The sequence below is a fragment of the Apium graveolens genome, chromosome 2, assembly GCF_009905375.1.
Source record: "Apium graveolens cultivar Ventura chromosome 2, ASM990537v1, whole genome shotgun sequence".
NCBI lineage: Eukaryota > Viridiplantae > Streptophyta > Magnoliopsida > Apiales > Apiaceae > Apium > Apium graveolens.
Genome location: NC_133648.1, coordinates 130,316,554 through 130,325,543, shown reverse-complemented (window position 1 = coordinate 130,325,543; position 8,990 = coordinate 130,316,554). Strand labels below are relative to the sequence as shown.

Sequence of the window (8,990 nt, the reverse complement as noted above, 5' to 3'; positions counted from 1 at the left end):
CTTCCTAACTCAATGTGCCTTTCCTAAATTATCCAAAACCTATTGACCCTCACTTGTGCCTTTTTCTCTACTGACCTTATACTATCTTACAACTATGGTGGTTGACCTAATACTCACTTCTAAGTGTTCTAAAACTATGTGATAAGTGAAAGTACTCACTGGTGCAAATTTCAGAATGGTAACTAAGGTTTCTTGAGTGCATTAGACACTCTTAAACTACAAATTTTTCTTCAAAATTTTTTTACACAAGACTCTCCTGACCTAAGGGCATCTCACAAGCTTGATGTGGCTCAAAGGCCTGGCTTGGGCCTTCTTGGGCCTAAGCTAAAAGTCCAAGGTTCCCCTGTTTTTCTGGGCAGAAAATGCCCTAACTTGAATTAACTTGTGACACATGGTTCTAGCTCATATCCTATGAACTATGGTTGAAAAAACTTCTCTGACATACCCTATAACTAAGGTCCAATTGGGCCTAATGAGGGCCTACCCATGACATGGCCAAATCTCCCTATTTCTAAGTTGCAATAAAACTGTCCCCTGCTGGACAGATTTTGTTATTCTACTTGTGCACCTAACCAAATGACATGCAAACCTCCAACCAACTCCTAAAACCTATTATATACTCCCCATACTAACTTCTGGTAGCTTGGGCCTCAAAGTGCACATCAATGACATGGTCAAAACTCACTCTAAACCTTAGGGTATTAAACTGATTTTTCTGCAGAAACTATAACTCTCATTTTTCCAAGGTTTTGACTTGACAACTCAACTAACAAAAACTCAATACTTAAACCAAGACTTATACATGGTAATCTACTGAACTAACTCCTTTATTCTCAAAATAACATTGGGTGAGATCATCCATGCCTAAAAACAACAACATGCAACTAAATATATAACATGCAACTCATGGAAAGCACATAACAAGATTTCGGCTAGGCATAAAGTTGTAAATGCTTGCAAAATCGACTTGCACCTAATACTTATCCTTAATAATTATGAAATATAACTCCTTTTAAGTATTAATAAGAAATTCATCATGGAAACAATCTATTTAAGCACATCTATTTCGAATTTTATAGATAACAACATGATTTCGAAAAGAATAGCATGCAAAACATGGTTGATCATCATTTTAATGTCTTAAAACTAGCATGCATGGCTAAACATAAATTTATAATGAGATTTCAGTAGCATGCAAAGGATTTTAAAGCATGATATCTCCATAAAACACTTAGTTAGCACATATACATAATATATCTCATAGAGAGCTCTTGAATTCACAAGAATCAAGAGTTTCTCTTTGGAGATCACACAAAACTACACATGCAACCATGAAACTTCATCTTCCAAATCACAAAACTCTTGGGAAGTATATAAAATAAATGTAGGTGAAAGAATTACACTAGGGAAGATGAGAAATGGAATGAAAAAATGGAAGGGAGTGGGGGAAATGGGGTTCGGCCGAGAGCAAAAGGGAGGGAGGGGAAGAGAGAAATTTTTGTGGTGTGTTGGAGTGTGAAATGATGAATGACTTCTCTCCACTTTGATTTGTTTGTTTTATGCTATTTGGTTGACAAGTAATGAGTGGAAGTGAGAACTTACAAAAATGTCCCTTGGCTAAAGTTAGGCCATTTTGCATGCAAGGCTAAGGTAGTAATTTAGTAATAATCAAATGAGTTAGTGGGGTTGGAAAAGTCTTATTTGCCCTTTGAGAGAATAGAAAGAGAGTTTGCATGCAAAGTTATTCATGTAATTTGATAATTATAACAAATAAAATTTGTAAAGATTTATTTTTATAAAATAAAATACAAGTTCAAAAATTATAAAATTTATACCATAAAATAACTTGTATTTTTAGAGACTTTATAAAATCATTTTCAAAATTTGTGATCAAAATGCCTTTTAAAAGAAGATTTTTCCAAAGCTTAGAATATTCCTTATAAATCAAAAATAAAGAAATTAAATAAACTCTTGCTTTGAAAAATCATATACTACCCAAAGCAAATTTATAATGCAGAAATTTTCACTCACACAAACGTACAATCATTGAATATATTTTTATTTGACTTAATATTATACCAAATTCACAAATAATATTACATAAAATGCCGGTCGTAACATATCGCGACTATCCGGATAATACAATTCACTGCTTAGAATACCAAGAACTTATTCAGTGACTAGTTACCGTACAATCAATTCCTTCTACCCTGCAATGTCACGATTAAATATAAGGCATGGAACTTCTGTCAAGCCTATCTTATTTAATCACTTGCTTTCCCATTCTATATGCTTAGTTCTATTTAATGTAAATTAGAAACTCCTTTCTAATTTCATTCACTCTGGCCAGAGATTCCTGAACTAACATAAGTGGATCAGCATTGAACATTCTCTTCCTACACTGGAAGGGGTAGATCCTTTATTGATCATACACTATCTTCGTGTACAAATTCCTATACCCAGTAGAGCCCTTATAATTGTCCCTTGAGACTAAGAACTAAACCAAAGCATAGTTCAGTGTACACAAGATGACTATGATGACCTCAATTCTAAGGATACTTGTACAACTATCACTATGTGAACAACTGCTGACACGTGAGTGAACTCCATCAGTTGTTCAGCTGTGTGAGTCATGTTCAACGAACTGATTCTATAATAAGCACCTACATACTAGCTATAGTGTCACCACACAAATGTCTATGAGAATAGACATCCTTCATAATGAAGCAAGCATAGTATGTACCGATCTTTGTGGATTATTAATTATCAGTTAGTAATCCTACGACCAGGAACTATTTAAGTTTAGAGTTATCATCTTTTAGGTCTCATTATTATGATCTCATCACAATCCATATAAAAAGCTTTACTCTAAACTGTGGTATATCTTATTTAAACATTTAAATAGATAGAGCCCGCAATAAAAATAAAATAAGTCTTTTATTAATATCAATGAAATCAAAACAAATTACATAAAAATTATTCCTAAATCCTTATACATTATTGGACTTAGGACATATCTCTTTCAATCTCCCACTTGTACTAAAGCCACTCACTCTGGTATCTAATACCCATTTTGTCTTTATGTCGATCAAAGTGACTCTGAGAAAGTGGCTTTGTGAGTGGGTCTGCTACATTGTTATGCGTGTTGATAAGTGGCATTTTATACCACTTAGAACGTCTTAAAATGGCTTAAATTGGTGTCTTGAAATCAAGTATTTTGTGTATTTGATGCGTTTTTCTAGTGTTTATGTATTTCAGGGTATTAGTTGCATTTCGGAGAAGGAATCATCAAGAATAAGCCTTGGCATGTGTTCACCATTGCGAGAGGAAAAGAACGGGCAGATTACGGCGAATAAACGGAGCAAACCTGGAAATTTTCCAGTAGGGTCCTGCGCGCCCGCGCAGCAATGCTGAGCGGCCGCGCAGCAGCCTTGTGCGCCCGCGCAGAAATGCTGAGCGGCCGCGCAGGGTCGGGGGAAAAAAGATATATTATTTTAGACTTCTACTTCTGTTTGGCTTCCAACTTCTATGTAATCTGAGTTTTATGGGACTATTATATAGGTAGATTTGAGACGTTTTTCATAGAGTATATAAAGAGGAGATTATGTTTTAGATTGTTTTTTGCAAGAAGCGAAGGAGATAAGGAAGAAGACCGATTTAGCACACAGCAGCGAAGAGGAAGCATATATTCTTGTGATTCTTGTTTCGTTGTAACGTTGGATGCTAGTTTTCTTGCTTTGACTTATTTACTCTTGTGACGTACTCTGTTTTAATATAATCAGTTTAGTTGTTATTTTCTTGTGTTTGTTTATCATGATTTCATATGAACCCATGATGGCGATAAGTTCTATTATGGGCTAATCGTGATCATGAGTTTGCAACGGATTTATTATGGAATTCCTTAGTTAATTGTTTAATACTTTAGTATGTGATGATTGCATGATATCTAGTATTGGTTGTGCGTATTCGTCTTATGTGCGTCGCGAACATATAAGATAGGGTGTTAATCTCTTGTGAAGCGACGGTGGATCTTGAGATTTAGAACTTGCCATGCTAGCATAGGTTCATGTACGTTGTGCATGATTAGTGGGTAACTCTAACAGTTTTATTTGCCCTATTTAATCAAAAAGGAATAACTTGTGCTTAAATCGTTGTGTTGTCAATTTCTGTAGACATATAGGAACTCAACATAATTGATGACTATTCAACTTCTATCTTAATTGTGGATGTTTGGTAGAATGGTATTAGTACAATGAAAGTTGGCTTTTATCAGTTTCGTGTTATTCGATTAATATCATCACTGTCACATGCTAAAGGTAATAACAATGGTTATAGAAGGAAGTAATAATGAAGTTGTGATCTCATGAGTGTTTTATTATTGATAAATTGAAGTGTTAGTTAAGTGGTTAATTAAGTAGTTAATTATAGTTAATATTTAATCAATAATTTTAAGTGTTATCTTAATATTGAGAAGTAATCATACATTGGTGAGTGAGTTTAATTAGACAATAACTTAGTCTGAGTCTCTGAGGGAACGAACTAGAAAGTATTCTATATTACTTGCGAACGCGTATACTTGCGTGAATATTAGTGCGTGATTTCGCCCTAACAAGTTTTTGGCGCCGCTGCCGGGGACTCGGCGTATTTGTTTAGTTTATGTACTTACCATCATTGGTCATTAGGACTCAGTGATTAGGACGTAGTAGTTAATTACTCTTTTCGGTTGTGTTTCATGTACTTTAGCAAGCGTTTATGCAAACTCGTTCTCGTGCTCGCAAGAGGACCTTAGATACAGCTGAGGAGAAAGATGAAGTTCTTGATACTCCGGAGAAGTTAGATTTTGAGGATTCGGATTCAGGAACTGAGCAGAAAGAACCAGTAAACATGGGAGATCGTATTGTTCAGGCTGATCCAGCTCTTATGGATTTTTCTCGGCCTAAAATTGATGACATTCAGTCAAGCATCCTTCATCCGGCTATTCAAGCTAACACCTTTGAAATCAAGCCGGGCACTATTCAGATGGTGCAGAATTCTGTTTCTTTTGGAGGAGCGGCAACTGAAGACCCCAACATGCACATAAGGAATTTTGTCGAGATCTGCAGCACTTTTAAGTATAATGGCGTGACTGATGAGGCTATCAAGTTGAGGCTTTTCCCATTCTCACTGAGGGATAAGGCTAAAGACTGGTTACATTCTGAACCAGCTGGGTCCATCACTACGTGGCAAGATCTTGCGCAAAAGTTTCTGGTGAAGTTTTATCCAATGGCAAAGACTGCTGCTATGAGGAGTGCTCTTACTCAGTTTGCGCAGCAACCTACAGAATCTATGTGCGAGGCTTGGGAACGCTACAAGGAAATGTTGAGAAAATGTCCACATCATGGAATGCCGGATTGGATGGTAATCACTGGTTTTTATAATGGTTTGGGGGCCCAATCTCGGTCCATGCTCGATGCAGCAGCCGGAGGCGCCTTATGGGCTAAAAGCTATACTGAGGCGTATAATCTTATCGAGACGATGGCTGCAAATGAGCATCAAAACCCAACTCAGAGGATGACGCCAGGAAAGGTAGCAGGTATTCTGGAAGTTGATGCAGCCACCGCTATTGCAGCCCAGCTCCAAGCGCTATCAATGAAGGTTGATTCTTTGGCTACGTATGGAGTTAATCAAATAGCTATGGTTTGTGAGCTTTGTGCAGGTTCTCATGCTACGGATCAGTGTTCTCTTGTCAACGAATCTGTTCAGTATGTGAATAATTATCAGCGATAACAGCAGCCTGTGCCAGCAACCTATCATCCTAACAACAGAAATCATCCAAATTTCAGCTGGGGGAATAATCAGAATGCTATTCAGCCACCATATCAGCAAGGAGTGAGTAAACAGTTTATCCCACCTGGATTCCAGCAACCACAGTAGTATGCTACAAGGCAATCATATCCTCAACAGGGAAGTGCAGCTGCACCTACTAGTGCTGATTTTGAGGAACTTAAGCTGTTGTGCAAGAGTCAGGCGGTTTCTATCAAGACCTTGGAAAATCAAATCGGTCAATTAGCCAATGCAGTGCTCAATCGTCAACCTGGCACTCTTCCCAGTGACACGGAAGTACCAGGCAGGAAGGAAGCTAAAGAGCAAGTCAAGGCTATTACCTTAAGGTCTGGAAAAGTAGCTGATGCTGAAAAGGCAAAAGAAGTCGAAGCTGAAGTTAGAGATGAAAAATCTAAGCAAAAGGAGAAAGTGGCGGAACCAAGGAAGACTACTGTTGAACACACTCTGCTTGAGGCTAATACAGGGGAGAAACAACTCTATCCTCTACCACCTTTTCCTAAGAGATTGCAGCAATAAAAGCTGGATAGACAGTTCGGGAAGTTTCTGGAGGTGTTCAAGAAACTTCACATCAATATACCTTTCGCTGAGGCTCTGGAACAAATGCCTAATTATGCGAAGTTTATGAAGACTATTCTTTCAAGGAAGGTGAAACTGGATGACCTTGAAACCGTTGCTCTCACGGAAGAATGCAGCACTGTTCTGCAGCAAAAGTTACCACCAAAACTGAAAGATCCAGGAAGCTTCACCATTCCTTGCACCATTGGCAATCTAACTTTTGACAAGTGCCTTTGTGATTTGGGAGCAAGCATTAATCTGATGCCCTTGTCGATCTTTAAAAAGCTGGATCTGCCTGATCCAAAACCCACATACATGTCGCTACAATTGGCTGACCATTTCATTACTTACCCAAGGGGCATAGTTGAGGAGGTGCTTGTCAAGGTGGATAAGCTCTTCTTTCCTGCAGATTTTGTTATTCTGGATTTTGAGGAAGATAAGAAGATTCCCATAATCTTGGGGAGGCCTTTCTTGGCTACTGGCCGTACCTTGATAGATGTGCAAAAAGGGGAACTTACTATGCGGGTCCAAGATCAGGATGTGACCTTCAACGTATTCAAGGCAATGAAATTCCCTACAGAAGATGAGGAGTGCTTAAAAGTGGATGTGATTGATTCTGCGGTTACGTCGGAACTCGATTACATGCTAATGTCTGATGCATTGGAAAAGGCCTTAGTGGGGGAATTTGACAGTGATGATGAAGATAACAACGAGCAATTACAATATCTGAACGCTTCTCCATGGAAGCGAAAGCTCGACATACCATTTGAATCTCTTGGTACTTCTGACCTTAAGAATGCTGAAGGGAAGCTCAAACCATCAATAGAGGAAGCACCTACCTTGGAGCTTAAACCATTACCTGAACACTTGAGGTATGCTTTTTTAGGTGATTCATCTACGTTACCTGTTATTATTTCAGCTGACCTTTCAGGTAGTGAGGAAGATAAGCTCTTAAGGATTTTGAGAGAATTCAAATCGGCTATAGGATGGACCATAGCAGACATCAAGGGGATAAGTCCTTCATATTGTATGCATAAAATTCTGCTAGAGGAAGGAAGTAAGCCAACTATGGAACAGCAACGAAGACTGAATCCCATCATGAAGGAGGTGGTGAAGAAAGAAATTCTGAAATGGCTGGATGCAGGCATCATTTATCCTATTTCTGACAGCTCGTGGGTGAGCCCTGTACAATGTGTTCCTAAGAAAGGAGGTATCACTGTGGTCGCAAATGAAAAGAATGAGCTCATCCCTACTCGAACAGTTACAGGATGGAGAGTATGCATGGATTATAGGAAATTGAACAAAGCCACAAGAAAGGATCACTTCCCTCTCCCATTCATTGATCAAATGCTTGACAGATTGGCGGGACATGAGTATTTTTGTCTTCTGGATGGTTATTCCGGGTATAATCAGATTTGTATTGCACCAGAGGATCAGGAAAAGACTACCTTCACTTGTCCATTTGGCACATTTGCTTTTCGTAGAGTTTCGTTTGGGTTATGTGGCGCCCCGACCACCTTTCAGAGATGTATGATGGCTATATTCTCTGACATGATTGGAAATAACGTCGAAGTGTTCATGGATGACTTCTCCGTCTTTGGACACTCATATGATGAATGCTTGAATAATCTGCGCGCCGTACTCAAAAGATGCGTGGAAACTAATTTGGTGCTTAATTGGGAGAAATGTCATTTTATGGTGCGTGAAGGCATTATCCTTGGGCATAAGGTCTCTAGCAAAGGTCTGGAGGTGGACAAGGCCAAGGTGGGAGTCATTGAAAATCTTCCCCCACCTAATTCGGTGAAAGGAATCCGTAGTTTTCTCGGTCATGCGGGTTTTTATCGGCGATTCATCAAGGACTTTTCAAAGATATCTAAGCCGTTGTGCAATTTACTTGAGAAAGATGTGCCTTTTAAATTTGATGATGAATGTTTGGCAGCATTCGAAACTCTCAAGGAGAGTTTGATCACGGCACCAGTTATTACAGCACCAGATTGGACAGAACCGTTTGAGATGATGTGTGATGCGAGTGATTATGCGGTAGGTGCAGTTCTGGGACAGCGCAAGAAAAATCTCTTCCATGTGGTCTACTATGCGAGTAAAACTTTAAATGGGGCCCAATTGAACTACACCACTACTGAGAAGGAGCTTTTGGCTATAGTCTTTGGCTTTGAGAAATTTCGATCTTATCTGCTTGGTACGAAAGTGACAGTATTCACTGATCATGCAGCTATTCGCTATCTGGTTTCTAAGAAGGATTCGAAGCCGAGACTCATTCGTTGGGTGCTTTTACTTCAAGAATTTGAGTTAGAGATCAAAGATAGAAAAGGTACTGAGAATCAAGTAGCTGACCATCTCTCTAGGTTGGAGAATCCCGATTCTACTTCACAAGATAGAACGTTAATCAATGAATCTTTTCCGGATGAGCAGTTGTTTGCAATTCAGGAGGAAGAACCATGGTTTGCAGATATTGTAAACTATCTTGTCAGCAATATAATGCCTCCTAATTTGACATCCGCGTAAAAGAAGAAGTTTCTGCATGAGGTGAAGTGGTATATGTGGGATGAACCATATTTGTTTAGACAGGGAGCTGACCAGATCATCAGGAGATG

At 38.8% G+C, this 8,990-nt stretch overlaps 1 non-coding gene across 1 annotated transcript; it reads right to left on the bottom strand.

The window, feature by feature from the left end:
* Positions 1–5,277: 5,277 nt before the first annotated feature.
* LOC141709520 (small nucleolar RNA R71) lies at positions 5,278–5,384 on the bottom strand. Its single transcript, XR_012570091.1, has one exon. It is a non-coding gene; the product is annotated as a small nucleolar RNA R71 (small nucleolar RNA).
* Between the last annotated feature and the right edge of the window lie 3,606 nt (positions 5,385–8,990).